The 16,396-nt window shown below is 45.1% G+C and overlaps 1 protein-coding gene across 3 annotated transcripts in view; it reads right to left on the bottom strand.

The window, feature by feature from the left end:
* The window catches only part of CDK14 (cyclin dependent kinase 14), a 693,217-nt gene that overhangs the window by 586,155 nt on the left and 90,666 nt on the right, over positions 1 to 16,396 (bottom strand). The window lies entirely within an intron of this gene.

The following is a 16,396-nucleotide window of genomic DNA, read 5'->3' on the forward strand; positions in this document are numbered from 1 at the left end:
CAGAGGGGGAGACCAATTTAACAGATTAAACAAAATGGAGATGCAATGGATCTTTCTGTTAGATACCCTGCAACCACACGGCCTCAATGTAGATTGGGAATTGCAACATTTTCTACATGATTAGTATCACTCATGTCTGCACACGCCATCTCCTTCCCCCCCCCCTTTTTCCCCTCCCTTCTCCCCCCCCTTCTCCCCTCCCCCTTCCCCCGTCTTCCTCCCCCCCCTCCTTCCTTTCCCTGTCACATATTCATTGATCCACTTTTTACATTGCTCAGATATCCATGCATATGTATCCTTAACACCGTATGCTGTTATCTTGCTATCCTCGTCCTTTTATCTTTATTTTGAACAGAGATCTCTATATCCATTTATAAATAATACACTTATACAAATTGTTCTTTAACAGACCGCTGTTTATTTTACTCTGCATTTTATTGTCTTGCTTAACAACCATCACATGTATACACATTATACTGTTGATATCATCTATGCTCATTCATATGTTATGTCTAAGGGCTTATATTGTTTATTCCAATATTTCAGGGACTATCAATATATATACATTTTCTGTGATATTCACTGTGATGTATTGTAAGCACTGTTTTTAAACGGTTTTTATGTGTTCAATACATGGTTATTAGGTGAATTACCCACCTCACCTGATTCTTATCTTGTGCAGGTGTTCTGTGTTTATTCTGCCTATATCTATGTCTCCCCCATGCTGATGGATCACTCTTTGACAAAGGCTCTAGGGCTGAAACGCGTTAGAGGATCCATCAGCTACACCCGTCTGTTTCAATAAACATTTTGTAGTCACCACCCACGCTTTCACCCTGCTTTATTTTTTTGGTTGTGCTCCGCTATTCTTCCTGCTGCTGCTGGAAGTTTTCACATATTTATGTGGTAGCTCCAGTGCCTACCTAACTCCTGATCCAGAGCTACCACATAATTGGACTCGTTCACCTGCCGGATTACCGGGTATGGGCCGGTCCAGGCAGCCAGGCGCTTGTTCGGATTATTCGGCTTTAGAAAATCGACCTTCTGCAACGGGATGAACGTTCTACTATGAGCATTTCTGTCATACAAGCTCTTCTGTCTCGTCTGAGCTCCCTTGAGGTTAGCCTGCACTAACGCCATCAGATTGGCCAAACAATCCCTGAGCTCCACCACATACTGGAGCACCGTCACATCCATTGTGGTGATCTTCCCCTCCCATCCTTCCCGGAACAAGTCGAGTGGTCCACAAACCTCCAGTATATAAGACCACACAAACTCACCCAATTGGGGAAATAACCTAGAGCCCTAGGTGAGGGGAACTCCATCCAGAAGTTTACCACGATGCGCAATACTTGCACCACTGTCCTCGATGTTAGGAGTAGCACTGCCGTGCTTTCCGCTAGTCAGCAGTTTTAAATTCACTGCCATCGTTTTCCTCCAAACTCCTCCGTAAGTCTCCGGAGAACAATCGGATGTCTTTGGATATTTAAAGGGTCCTCTTCGGCTCTCCGAGTATTCCACATCAAGTCTCTGGAACCAAAGCCGGATTACTATTGATATATCAGTCTCCATCAACCAACATAGAGGCTGACCAATCCCAGAGTGGATTGTCTTTGAGTTCCAATCAGTGAGCGAGGGGAACCAATCTATAACTTCCAGAATAGCCCACAGGGTTGGGCTTAAGTCGACCGGGGCCTTTGAACGAAACAATTGGAATCATGCAGACAGGGCACAGTCCTGGTACAGTTCCCCAGGCACTGATAATACCCCATGAAGGGATAGGCAACTCAACATCTAGGCCGAACAATGGTCCCCCTGTGGGGAACCACTTTCCCCACACCTGAGTCCACAGCCCGGCCTCGCTCGACAATGTCCCAAGCCACTCACCTTATCTTGCATGGATCTTCTTTGTGTTGAGACTAGATGTATAACCATTCTCCCTACAAAGGACCACTCCTTTAAACACTCAATTTACAGTTAACCCCTGGCTCCAATGTGCTGGAACAGGCTACAGAATATATCACATAATGTGGGCACAGTACACGGATATAGAACTGGTACCATAAACTGTACATACATACTGTACATACATCATATTATTGACTAGCTAGGGGTAATGGTAACCTTTATTTAGAAACACCAATACTGCCCCTACAGTCACACAGCATTCTACCAAAATTATTATTATTTTTTACCTTACCTGAACCTGATGTCCCTCAGAGCTGATCTGTGGTCCCCCAACTTCCAGGGACAACTCGGTTGCCGGCAAATTAAAGTTTTAACTTGGATCATCAATAGAAAGACTTTCTATTGGCTGCTGGAGCAAGCCTGACCCCTTGGCCTTTTTTAATAACAATATGTGTTAGGTGATATTGTGGATCCTCACCTCTGAGGATCAATAACAGTGGGTGAATTACTGTGTTACTATAAACCTGAAGTTATTTACAACCATGTGTTTTGTTATACTGTATTGTTGGACCACAAACAGGTTGCACTGCTGACTGGGAAATCACTGTTACACACAAGGAGGTTGACTCAGGCCCCAGCTCTAACACACACCCCCCAAGTCTAGGGAAATAAATAGGGTTACATGTGTATACCACATTCTTAATAGTGCTGCATACACTATATAATTTGGTTTTAGATACAGAAGAACAAGGGTGGGTCCAGTTAGAGTTTCATAGCCCAAATGAGAGCATAGCACATTGAGTATTATTGTGTAATCCTTATAAATAGTTTTAGACTTAGGTCTCACTGACAATGTAATTGAAAATATAGCTATTTGAGAAGCAGTGAATGGGCAGTTACCCTTTTTCCTTAAATTCATAGTGAAAAAAATGAATAAACAAAAGAATGAGAATACACTTCTCACAATGAAGAAAGTGACCTGTGGGAAATAGCTTAGTCTTTCCCCATAAAACCCTCACGTCCTTAGTACAGTATGTGTCAGAAGATAGAAGATGTGTTGAGTGAATATGCTTCTTGATATGAAGAATAAAGATGTAGCCCCCTCTTTGGGGACTGCAAGTTCTGTAAAGAGGTTAATGCCAAAAGGGTTAACTGGGTGGTATCACCCATGATTCCCCCTCCCCCTTTGTACCCCATGAACATAGATAGCTTCACCCAATGTTCTAGAAACATATTCTCCAGAGTTCTGACTAGGGTCCTCTACTGACAGAATAGGACATTTGGTCGCGGCCGTCTCACCGGGACCAAGTCGCAGCAGTGTTCGACCACAAAGGGACCCTCCGCCTCTGGGCACTCAGCCGCCGACCGCTTCTCCAATAAGGTAAATTCATTTACAGTTAATATAGCGGTTAGGGTACGGGGTTAAGGATAGGGAGTTTAGGGCAAGGGGTTAAGGCTTTTAGCATACGTGATAGCATTAGTATTAGGGGTTTAGATTAGAGCTTTTTAGGGTAAGGTCTTTTATTTATAGCATGTTTTACAAGGAAGAAATACATTGAGAGTTATCTCTCGTTTTCAAGTATGTCCTAGGCACAGAGTTATGATGACAAATAATACATGGTTACAAATACATAGTTGACAGGGTATACATTATATACAAGACATTGCATGCACAGTTAAAGATAATATATATTATAGGCGTATGTAACAGTTACAGACCAGATTAAAATGTGAGATGGCTTTAGTTTTGAAAGAACTTAGACTGGTGTGCCCAAGTATTTAAAACTAGAAACAGGAGTTAGGGTGGTATTAACTTTGGTTCTAATCTGGAGCTCAGTAATTGGAAGCTTTAAAAATTTAGCCTTGGTCCCAAATACCATTGTTACAGTCTTGTCAGTGTTTTAAACTGTTTGTTTTGGGAAATCCAATTTTCAAGTCTTAAAAAGTCAGATTGAAGTATGTGTTCAAGGTCAGAGAGGCTAGGGATGTGTGCATATAAGATTGTGTCATCTGCATACATATGTATTGCGGCTCCCTTACAAGCTGTCCCTTACAAGCTGTAGGAAGATCATTGATGAACACTGAGAAGAGACCCAGAACAGAGCCTTGCAGGACACCGCATGTGATACAGTATCAAAGGGGTTGGAGTTAGAGACTGAGATGTTGGGATCTACCTGATAGGTAGGAATAAAACCAGTTTAAAGCATGTTTCCCTATTCCAAAGCACTAGAGTATGTTAAGCGGGATAGCATGATCAACAGTATCCAAAGCCTTTGCAAAACCTAGATATATTGCACCAGTGAGTTGGGTTAGGAACTTACCTAGGCGGCAAAGCAGCCGGCAGCGAGAGCTCCCTGCAGAAAGGTGAGTGGCAGCTAAACACCGGCAGAGATTTGGTCGCGGCAAAATGGCCATGACCAAATGTCTTAGACCACTCACTTAGTTCTGTAAATAGGGTTGTGTGTACAGTATAGTCAGGTGTATTAAGATGTGTCCTGTCACCATTTGTTGTCTGCAGTTAAGTATAACAACACCTGTGGATCATCATTGACTGCTGTCAAATAAATCACCTTTTTGTTTTATAAAAGTTCCTGGTGCCCATCTTTTTCCTATCCATTTATTCAAGCCCAACCTGCACCTACCCAGCACCCTGCAAAGGCCCGACAGACTGAGCACTGCCCATGTGTATAGTTAATCGATGCGACCTCCTTTAGAGACTGGTAAGAAGGGTTACAAAGTGTAATAGTTTTTTTAAGAACAGAGTACAGTGGTTCAATCCGAATATAAAAGGCTGAAAGTACATGCTGATAGTGCAAGCAAATCCTTCTATCTGTGATTATTAAGCACAACTAAGGATTAATTCTAAACACGACAAAGCAGCCAATCAGGGCCATTTTCAGCCAAAAATTCCCATAGACTTCCATAGGGATTTTCAGCTACAAAAGGCCCCACTAGCCAATTTGATGTATATAGAATATGGCTCTAAATGAGCACACAAAGACAGCATAAGGGAATGTGTTACTACAGTATTGTCAAAATAAAATTAATCGTCATCTCACTGTGACTTTGACAAGTCAAGAATGCTGCAATATTTCCCTCTGGGAAGCAAGAATGAAAGTGTAAGATTTACATGGCAGATACTGTATGTTTTATGCCTGCAAATTGTATCTACAGTGGAGGAATTTTGGCCCACTCTTCGTTACAACATTGCTTCAGTTCATTGAGGTTTGCGGGCATTTCTTTATGCACAGCTCTCTTAAAGCTGCAGTTCAGTCTTTTTTTGTTTTTTTTTAATTTATTTTTTTACTTCAATAGTTTCATGTGGGCAATCTCTAATTATCTAAGGAACTGCATAGCTGCCGGTCAATTCGTTCTCCGTCTATTGATCGGCAAAGTTTGGCGACATCTTTAAATATGGGGAATGTAAATCGTTGCTATAGGAACAAGCATGCTTGTTAAAATAGAATACAAGAAAATTGGTCTTTCAAAGTTGTTGTTTTTTAAACAGAAAATGCTAAAAGTATTTTTTCTTACTACAGAACTGATTTATCAAAAAAAAAAACACATATGCAGGATATTGCCTGAACTGCAGCTTTAAGCTCCCGCCACATCATTTCAATCGGGTTGAGGTCTGGACTTTGACTGGGCCATTGCAACATCTTGATTCTTTTCTTTTTCAGCAATTCTGTTATAGATTTGCTGGTGTGCTTGGGATCATTGTCCTGTTGCATGACCCAATTTCGGTCAAGCTTTAGCTGTCGGACAGATGGCCTCACATTTGACTCTAGAATACTTTGGTATATAGAGGAGTTCATGGTCGACTCAATGACTGCAAGGTTCCCAGGTCCTGTGGCTGCAAAACAAGCCCAAATCATCACCCCTCCACCACCGTGCTTGACAGTTGGTATGAGGTGTTTGTGCTGATATTCTGTGTTTGGTTTTTTGCCAAACATGGCGCTGTGCATTATGGCCAAACATCTCCACTTTGGTCTCCTCTGTCCAAAGGACATTGTTCCAGATGTCTTGTGCTTTGTTCAGATGCAACTTTCCAAACAAACCATACTTGTTTAGTCTTTTTCTAATTGTACTGTCATGAACTTTAACATTTAACATGCTAACTGAGGCCTGTAGATTCTGAGATGTAACTCTTGTTTTTTTTTGCAATTTCTCTGAGCATTGCATGGTCTGACCTTGGGGTGAATTTGCTGGGATGTCCACTCCTGGGAAGATTGGCAACTGTCTTGAAAGTTTTCCACTTTTGAATAATCTTTCTCACTGTAGAATGATGGACTTTAAATTGTTTGGAAATGGCCTTATAACCCTTCCCAGATTGATGGGTAGCAACAATTGCTTCTCTAAGCTCATTGCCGATGTCTTTCATCCTTGGCATTGTGTTAACACACACCTGAATGCTCCAGAGCAGCAAACTGCTAAAACTTTGGTTTTTATAGAGGTGATCACACTTGCTGATGATCAATTAATCAAGGGCATTTGATTAGCAGCACCTGTCTGCTACTTAAAATCTTAATTCCTATGGAAGCAGTAAGGGTGTACTTAGTTTTTCACACATAGTTTCTCCATTTTGATTTTATTTTTGTTAAATAAATCATGTGATATGTCATGTGCTGTTCATCTGTGGTTGTATTTACCTAATTTTATATATATATATATAATCACCATCAGTGCTAGATACTGTAAATAACTTTGTTCTCTGTACAGATCTATGAGTGAGTAATTCCTCATTACAAAAACAGTCAAATCAGTTGCTGAATGTGTATGACTTGTATAAATCTTAATCACAGATGCCATCAACCCTGTATTTATCAGGGGGTTGAGACAATGAAGAGTTTTATATTTAGGACTAAGCTTTATACCAAAGGCAAACTGCTTTTCCATTGGTTACTAATTCTAGACTCTTTGAGGCTCTGGGTACTTGCTACATGCACACGATGGCCTGAGAAACGTACTAGATATACTTGGCTGTCTGCCTACAGCATCGTAGTAAAGGGGAATAAAAGCTTTTGAAGACAAAGACATTAAAAAAATGTTTTTAAAAAATCAGCAAAAGGAAATCACTAAGGTACAGTAATATGACACATCCAGCTCTGTCCTGGCCTGCTGCACAGCAATGTATTATTAGTGGTCTAGCACTGGAAGGGTTGGTTCAGCTGGAAACCTAATTCCAACACACATAGTAGCCACGTGGCTCTTGCAAGTGTATATATGCAAATGTATATACGTCTGCTATGTACTTTTCATTAAGTTTGTCACATTTATCAAAAGCTCCTCAGAAGTACTGTGACAAGATTAGAACATGTGGGGGTGCCACTGCCTCCCTGGCAGCTATGTGTTCTTGGTCATGAAATGCATTGGCCTCAAGCCACAGGCTCTGATAAACTGCTCCTAATTACTGTGAGCTAAACACTACACAGCTGCCTACTGTTTGCCCATATACGGTTATTCAACATCCTGCAAATACCAGTGATCCTTGTAAGGTAGCTTCACTTTTTGAACCTTACTCTGCTTGTCTTTGGAACAGTTATGATCTAGTGCAGTTTATAGTCTCTCCAAATAGATAGATCATGTAAATCTAAAGGAATTATGCCAAAAATACACGGAGTAAGAGACAAGCCATAAACACTACGCACATTGCAAGGATATATTGCTTTCTGTTCTTTACTATAATTAATATATACATGTAACCCCCCTCCTAAAGGGTTACTAACATGGCTGTTATATGTTGGCCCCACTCTGGGGTGCTATGGGGCACCAGAGATCACACAGGGGCAAGGCTGCCGACAGATTTCCCAGGACCCAGGACAAGAGTTTTGACCTAGCCCTCCCGCCCTCCCCCGTGTTGCTGGCCTTTCAGCCCACCCCCCCCCCGAATTTCACACCGCACAAGCCCCTCCTCTATTCACTCCTTCTCTCCCGATGTATCTCTCCCACCATCTCACTCTTACCTCCCTCATACTCCTCCCCTCTCACTCTCTCCCCACTCTATCGCTCAATTACCTCCCTCTCACTTAATCCCGCCCTCCTCATACTCATTCCATTCTCTCTCCCCCTGGCCACATACACACACACTATTCTCACCCAATACCCATACAATCCCCTCCGCAATAAACATACAACCCTCCACCAAATACATACTTAAAACACTACACTCCCTCCAAATGCATACTTACACTAACCACCCCCCCCCCAAATACATACATACACTTCGTCAGGATAATGGGCCCCAGCTTTTCCCAGCTGCTGTGGGCCTGACTCTCTCTCCCATGCTGCTGTGTGTCTCTCTCATATGCTTGTGCATGCTGGAAGCTGGGCCCAGTTTCCAGCATGCACCGGCATATGAGAGAGATGTGTGAGAATTACTGTAGGTAGTGACGGATGACTGCAGCAGCATGGGAGTGCCAAGGGCAGGCGGCAACCATAGGCCCGGCATCCAGATGCAGAAGTTGGGCTCACCCTCTCACCCTCTCACTGAGCCAAACTTCCAGTGCCGTCCGGGGCCCCCGAAGCCACCAAGCCCAGGACACTTGTCCCAGCTCTCGTGACCCCCCTCCCCCCAGTCGGTGACCTTGTACAGGGGTATATAAGGAGGAATAGAAAGTAGGTTCCAGGAGGAAATGAGGAGAGGAGCCTTGGGGAGAATAGATAAGTAATGTTTATAAAGTAATAGTTTAGACCAGCCCCCCTGTTTATTATAGTGTTGATAGGGACAGTAACCGTTAAGTTAGGATCCAGGGCCGGTTGATCAGCTTTAACTGCGGATCGGCGCTAATATTCCTCAGCAGTCTGTGTGGATGTGGCAATTCCCAATCAGACACCAGGTCAAATAAGAAAGATCTTCCAGGATTACCGTAGGGGCCCAGAGTAATTGGATTACCTAAAGTTTTGAATGTGTTCTACATGAAAAATAAAAGGTGTTAGGCTGCGCATATAATTTGAGTACAGTTTTCGGAAGGACATTTTTTAGGAAAAAAACATAGCACTATATTCGGGCCAATACGTTACGTTATTACGAAGATGGTTCTGAAGCAACAGGGGGGGCGGGACACACACTTACTCAGAGCAACTAAGTCAAAATACCTTAATTTGAGTGTTAAAAGTGGACACTGATGGAAGTACTGTATTCATGTATGTCTATTATAAAATCCAGTACAACATTGTTAACATGTCTTTGAGCCGTCCCTGTGTTTTGGGACAGGAATAAATTACTGTTCTGTTGTACTGCAAACGTCCTTGTGCCTATTATTCTACAACCTTGCTACCTCATTGTCCAGCTGCCTCAATCCAGCCCCTGAGTCAAGGTAAGGCATGCAGAGTAGCCACATAATACACCCCCATGTAATCTCCCTAAAGGCTGGGAAGGGAGGGTTAGAGACAAATAAAGGGAGAGAGGCAGGAAAAATTAAAAGAACATACAATTATTACTTTTCAAGTTTCCCACTGCTGCATTAAATAAACAGAAATAATCTGGTTAAGCAGTGAGAGGAATCAATTACTGGAAAGTATTCAGTGAGTAAGCTATTCAGTCCGAGGCATTCAAGCATGAAAATCCATTTATATCTCCAAGTGGCTTTCATCTGAAAAATGTGCTGCTAACAGGAAGCAAGTTGTAAGGTCATGTGTTTCATATGTCCTACATTCTATGTTACTTCTTATCTACTGCCTGCGATTAACAAGAACTACAGTATGTTGCTATATTGCTAACTGGCATCAGAATGTTAAAGCCAGAAGATGATATGCTGGTTTTACTTACATGCTTCCCTTAAAAAAAGGGACGATGTTTATTTAGTGAGGGTAATGATGCGTTGTTTAATAATGCTGACTATCTTTATTCACTTGAAACCTCTCACAAGTACTTCTTAAAAAGGTAACAGAACTAAAACACCAAGCTTTCCCATGCCTGAGATGATTGACTTTGTACCTTGTCCACATCCTGTGCCCCTGACCCAAATAATCTTCATTGAGCTATATTGGGATCAAGTGGAACATTTTTTCAGAAAATATCCTTTATAAAAAGGGTGTGGGGGGTCACTCATTATGGCAATGTTGTATCAAGCTCTGCACAAAATGTACAGTAAGAAACTTGAAGGTATGTCTGACACGACATTTCTCAACTATTAATCTGAAGCGTTTATAGGAAATCCGACTCGGTGCAGATTATTTTGTTCTAAAGAAAGGAGAATAGACGATGGTCTCAGAAACTGAATGTAATGCTTTGGAGGTATTTATTTCTAACAACATTTATATAGTGCCTTATCCAGGGCACTGTACATTAATTAGTAAAACAAAGGAGTGGTTACATATAGATTTGATTATAGAGTAATTGTTAAGATGTCATTGTGGTGGGTAAGGGTGGGAACATTATGGTTAGGCTATGGTTTAGGTGCATTGAGAGCGTGATTGGATGGTGGGCAGAGGTTGGGGTCAGGTCTCTGGATTTAGTCTTGTTTATGAGTCTGACAGTTGAAACAGTGGAGTCAAGTGGATCATTGAGGTGGGTGACTTTGGAGGGTTTTGGAGAGATTTTAGGAAGGTTTAAGAAGGCGTGAGGGTAGGGGAGATCATGAGCATTTGGGAGGGTGAGGGGAGGGAATGGGATGGGATAGAATAGGAGGTTAATGGGGGATCATGGAATGTGAGGGAGAAGTGATGAGTTTTGAGGTGGCTTCTGAAGATAGTTAGGGAGGGTGCAGATTGAATGTGGTGGGGGAGCTCTCTCCAGTGAAGGGGGCGAGTAAGTCAAATAATTGAAATTGAGAGGAGTCACAGGGAATTGGGGGAGGGGTAGTGAGGGTTTTGGTAGTCAGGCAGCGAAGAGGATGAGAAGGGGTTTAGCGAGAGATGAGTGCGGAAAGGGAAGGGAAGACTATGGAGAGATTTGTAGACCATGGTGAGGAATGTGAAATGAGAACGTTGTTGAATGAGTAGCCAGGGGAGTCTGGAGTGGAGAGGGGTGGCGTGGCCAGAGCAGGGGAGATTGAGAAGGGCTGCAGCATTTTGGATTTGTTGAAGGGTATGGAGGAGTAGAGTGGAAGACTGAGAAGGGAGTTACAGTAGTCGAGATGGTGAAGATGGAGTGGATGAAAGGTTTGGTCGAGGAGAGAGAAATGAGTGGATTAAGTTTTCTTATGTTGTATAGGTGGTATCGACAGATGGTAGTAATGGAGGTAATGTGTTGGGTGAAGTGGAGGGAAGGGTCAAAGGTGTCTGCAAGGTTACAAGCAGAAGGGTAGGGGGAGATGGTGAAGAGGGAGGAGATGAAGCGCTCGAGAAGTTTGGAGAAGTATGGAAGGAGTGAGAGGGTGAAAGTTGGAGGGAGGGTTGAGAGATGTTTTTTTAGGAGAGGATGACTAACTCAGTTTTTAAGGAGTCTGAGCATTGTCTGCTGGATAGAGAGGGGTTGAAGGAAGAGAGATAGGGGAGGAGGAGTGCGAGGAGAGGAAAAGGTCAAGAGCGTGGAATGGGGTCAGAAGGGAATATAGTGACATGAGAGAGGTGTCATATAGTGACATGAGAATATAGTGACATGATGATTGAGAGGAGAACATTGTCAGAGGTTGGGCAGAAGTAGGGGAAGGAGTGGATAGGGGTGGTGGATGGATGAAGGGCAACAGTGGGGAAGGAAGCACGGATGTTAATTTCTTTTCTATTTTAATAGGCTTGAAGCAGGGGGTCTCTGGAGCTTAATGCCATGCATTTTAGCTCCAGGGATCCTCCTCTTCCTAAGACATTTACCTCTGTAAATACAGAGAGAGAGATATAAGCATTACCTAAGGAGGTGTGAATCTCTGGAAGCAGGGGGCATATATATATATATATATATATATATATATATATATATATATATATATGGTAAATATACACAGCCAGCACTCCACTAGCATAGCTGTACAGTATAGGTAGGTGCATGTCCCATAAAGTATGTATAAAATAAAGATACCGTGGTGTTTCAAGAAATCAGGAGACAGCATTCAGTCTTAAGTAGATAAAGCATGTATTAGTGACAGGGCACAAAATTCCAATGATGCTTTACCTGCTTAAGACTGAGTACTGTCTCCTGATTTCATGCAACAACACGGTATTGTTTTTTTATATATATATACATACAGTGGTCGACAAATCACCAAAAAATCTACTCGCCGAACAAAAAAGTCTACTCGCCACCTAGTACCACATGTGTGCTGCTTGGGCCAATAGGAGCTCACCACGATGTTAAATCCACTCGCCCGGGGCGTGCAAATGTATAGGTTTGTCGAACACTGTATATATATACTCGCCCGGGGGTTAAATCCACCCGCCCCGGGCGAGTAACTATTGGCCCAAGCAGCACACGTGTTTTGTTTTTTAAATTTTCCCTGCTCGCGCTGAAATTTCCCTGCTCGCGCTGGCTGAAAAAAAAAAACTCCCCCTACCTGACAGATGATTGGCGCGCGCTCCCAGGATTTGTGGGCGTGCGGCCAGGCTCTATATGAGCCAGCCCCCAATGAGCGGCCATTTTTTTCCCATGGAGGATGGAGGACACAGTAAGTATTATCTGTGCCTTCCTCCACCTCCCTCCCCTCCCCGGTGCTCCTGCTGCCCGCAGTTATGGTGATAGGAGCGGGGGATCCCCCTCATGTCCCCCCCCCCGCTTCCCCCGCTTCCCCCCCGGTCCGGTGTCAGAGAGCGCGCCGGGTGATGGGAGCAAGGGATGCCCCCTCATGTCCCCGCTTCCCCCCCCCCGCTTCCCCCCGGTCCCGCGACAGAGAGCGCGCCGGGTGATGGGAGCGGGGGATGCCCCCTCATGTCCCCGCTTTCCCCCCCCCGCTTCCCCCCGGTCCCGCGTCAGAAAGCGCGCCGGGTGATGGGAGCGGGGGATGCCCCCTCATGTCCCCGCTTCCCCCCCCCCCGTTTCCTTCCGGTCCCGCGTCAGAGAGCGCGCCGGGTGATGGGAGCGGGGGATGCCCCCTCATGTCCCCGCTTCCCCCCGGTCCCACGTCTGAGAGCGCGCCGGGTGATGGGAGCGGGGGAAGCCCCCTCATGTGGGAGCGGAGCAGGAGATGGGCGGGGGAGCGTGGTGGTGCTGGTCGCGGCCTGTGTGTGTGTATATAGGTGTGTATATAGGTGTGTATATGTGTGTGTGTGTGTGTGTGTGTGTGTGTGTGTGTGTGTGTGTATATATGTGTGTGGGAGTGTGTGTATGTATGTGGCAGTGTGTGTATGTATGTGGGAGTGTGTGTATGTACGTGGGAGTGTGTGTATGTACGTGGGAGTGTGTGTATGTATGTGGGAGTGTGTGTATGTATGTGGGAGTGTGTGTATGTATGTGGGAGTGTGTATGTATGTGGGAGTGTGTATGTATGTGGGAGTGTGTATGTATGTGGGAGTGTGTGTATGTATGTGGGAGTGTGTGTATGTATGTTGTGTGTGTGTGTGTGTATGTATATATATAGGAGAATGTGTATGTGTGTATGGGAGTATGTGTGACACCAGAGGTACCTCCTCCCCCCCCAATCAGTCAGTCACCCCTGCCCCGGTCAGTCAGTCACCCCTGCCCCGGTCAGTCAGTCACCCCTGCCTCGGTCAGTCACCCCTGCCCCCCTCTCTCTGGTCTCTTCCCATCTCCCCTCTCTCTGGTCTCCCCCCGTCTCCCCTCTCTCTGGTCTCCCCCGTCTCCCCCCTCTCTGGTCTCCCCCCTCTCTGGTCTCCCCCATCTCCCCTCTCTCTGGTCTCCCCCCTCTCTCTGGTCTCCCCCCTCTCTCTGGTCTCCCCCCTCTCTCTGGTCTCCCCTGTTTCCCCGCTCTCTGGTCTTCCCCGTCTCCCCTCTTTCTGGTCTCCCCCGTCTCCCCTCTCTCTGGTCTCCCCCGTCTCCCCTCTCTCTGGTCTCCCCCGTCTCCCCTCTCTCTGGTCTCCCCCGTCTCCCCTCTCTCTGGTCTCCCCCGTCTCCCCTCTCTCTGGTCTCCCCTCTCTCTGGTCTCCCCCCTCTCTGGTCTCCCCTCTCTCTGGTCTCCCCCCTCTCTGGTCTCCCCCCTCTCTGGTCTCCCCTCTCTCTGGTCTCCCCCCTCTCTGGTCTCCCCTCTCTCTGGTCTCCCCCCTCTCTGGTCTCCCCCGTCTCCCCTCTCTCTGGTCTCTTTCTCCCCTCTCTCTTTCTTTCCCCCCCTCTGTCTCCTTCTATCTCCTGTCTCTTTTTCTCTCTCCCTCCTCTCTCTTTTCCTCTCTCCCTCCTCTCTCTTTTCCTCTCTCCCTCCTCTGTCTCTTTTTCTCTCTCCCTCCTCTGTCTCTTTTTCTCTCTCCCTCCTCTGTCTCTTTTTCTCTCTCGCTCCTCTGTCTCTTTTTCTCTCTCCCTCCTCTGTCTCTTTTTTCTCTTTCTCTCTTCCTCTCTCTCTCTCTCTCTTCCTCTCTCTCTCTCTTCCTCTCTCTCTCTCTTCCTCTCTCTCTCTCTTCCTCTCTCTCTCTCTTCCTCTCTCTCTCTCTCTCTCTCTCTCTCTCTCTCTCTCTCTCTCTCTCTTCCTCTCTCTCTCTCTCTTCCCCTCTCTTCCTCTCTCTCTTCGCTCCCTCTCCCCCTCTCACTCTTCCTCTCTCTTCCTCTCTCTTCCTCTCTCTCCCCCTCTCTGTATCTGGATATCTTATTTACCCTATATATCTTAACTGTCCTATACTACACCAAAATAACCTATACTGCTTTCTTCCAGATCTGACTCAAGCTTCACACGGAAGACATCGGAATCCCCCCTAACCCAGAAGACAGGTAGGGAACACATCCCCTCCAACTTATAACATTGCGGGAGTGAGGTACCTGGACATTGAGGGACTGCGGATCAGGTAAGATCCCAGGCGGGATTGCTGCTTTAGATATTGTGAAGCGGGGACGTCCAGGCACTAGTTAAGGGGTGCAGGAAACTAGTCATTCACACCTGGCTTTTATTTCTAGATCCGACATTTACACACACACACTAAATACATTTGTCAAAAACGAATGTTGTTCTGACTAGGAATTTATTAAATGTATTTTAATTATATATTTTATTTTAAAGCGGGGTTGGGGGCGGGACTAGGGGCGGGGTTGGGGGCGGGACTAGGGGCGGGGTTGGGGGCGGGACTAGGTGGCGAGTAGATTTTTTGGTTGGGCGAGTAGATTTTTGGGTGATTTGTCGAACACTGTATATGTATATATATATATATAATTGTTTGTTTTTTTTTACCCACCATAACTTAACTAAGTTTGTTGAAAACTATCCCATGCTTTATTTTGCAAAGCCAGTATAATCAACCTCACATTGATGAGACCCATTAAGGTCGAAATGGCTGTCTGTGGGTTGGTTTACTGGCTATGCATCTTAACCCTGGCTGTGCTCAAAAGCTGTGATATGCAGCAAGCATTAGCTTACAGGGGACCATGTCATATGGTGTGAAGCAAAAGGTGGCACTGTGTGCTCATTTGCATGTCATTTCCCAGAATCCCTTGCTGCAGTGGAAGCACTGTGTGCTGGGTGATAATGGTGAAAGGCGGGGTTGCAGACCTGCCAAAGACATGCAAATGAGCATACAGCTATATTTCCATTTGCTATATGCTTTACTATGGAGGGGTTTTGTCACTTTTTTTAAACCACCATAACTTAACTACGTGTGTATATATGTATTTTATGCTATGGGCCGTACGCTTTCTTCTTCTTTTTTGTCTTAGATTCCATATTGGATTTGGTTCATCCCTCTGAAAGCTGCCTACACGCTACTACTACAAGTGTTTTCTGCAAACGGGACATTCAAGGGACTGGTTACAATGTCTGTTTTGTGTTGTTTTGTGCTGTCTGTCTATGAATGCATAGTGCTGTGCCATTATAACATACTGCTGCGGCCAGCTTCAATCTAACAAATGCCCGTAATTTTCCGGGGCTTTTTTTGGCTGGCACCGAACTTGGCCGCGCTCAGCCGCATCTTCCCCTCCCCTTGCGACCCCCTGGCTGCTTGGCTGCTCCGCCTCTGCTTCGGCAGCTTCGCGCGTCTTCCCTCCATTCCCCTGTCCCCTGTCCCCTTACCCGGGGATGCCGGCGGAACGTGTGACCGGCGCCACAGTGACGCGCGTCACGCGTCACCAGCTGCGTGTCACCAGCCGCGTGTCACCAGCCGCGTCTGCCCGGAGTCTGCCCGCACATTGCAGTGGCAGCCGCAGAAGACTCAGATCGGCCGCCACTGTACAGGCAAACATTTTGCTTCCACTAGCAAGTTTTGCATCTAGTATTAGTAAAAATAAAGAGTACAAGGTGATTGTACCCCGAAGAGAATTCACTTAAATGCACACCACTAATTAAAATATAACCTTTATTTTTATTACTTATAACATATATTACCGAGTCCGTATGTAACGATGTTTAAAAAGAAATTAAATCAAATAACACATGCACCAGAGTCTCCTCTCATACAGTATATAAACACTCTCCTACTCAGTAATAGTATAGTAATAGTACTACTATTACTGAGTAGGAGTGTTTATACA

This window comes from Ascaphus truei, chromosome 2 (assembly GCF_040206685.1).
Source record: "Ascaphus truei isolate aAscTru1 chromosome 2, aAscTru1.hap1, whole genome shotgun sequence".
Lineage (NCBI taxonomy): Eukaryota > Metazoa > Chordata > Amphibia > Anura > Ascaphidae > Ascaphus > Ascaphus truei.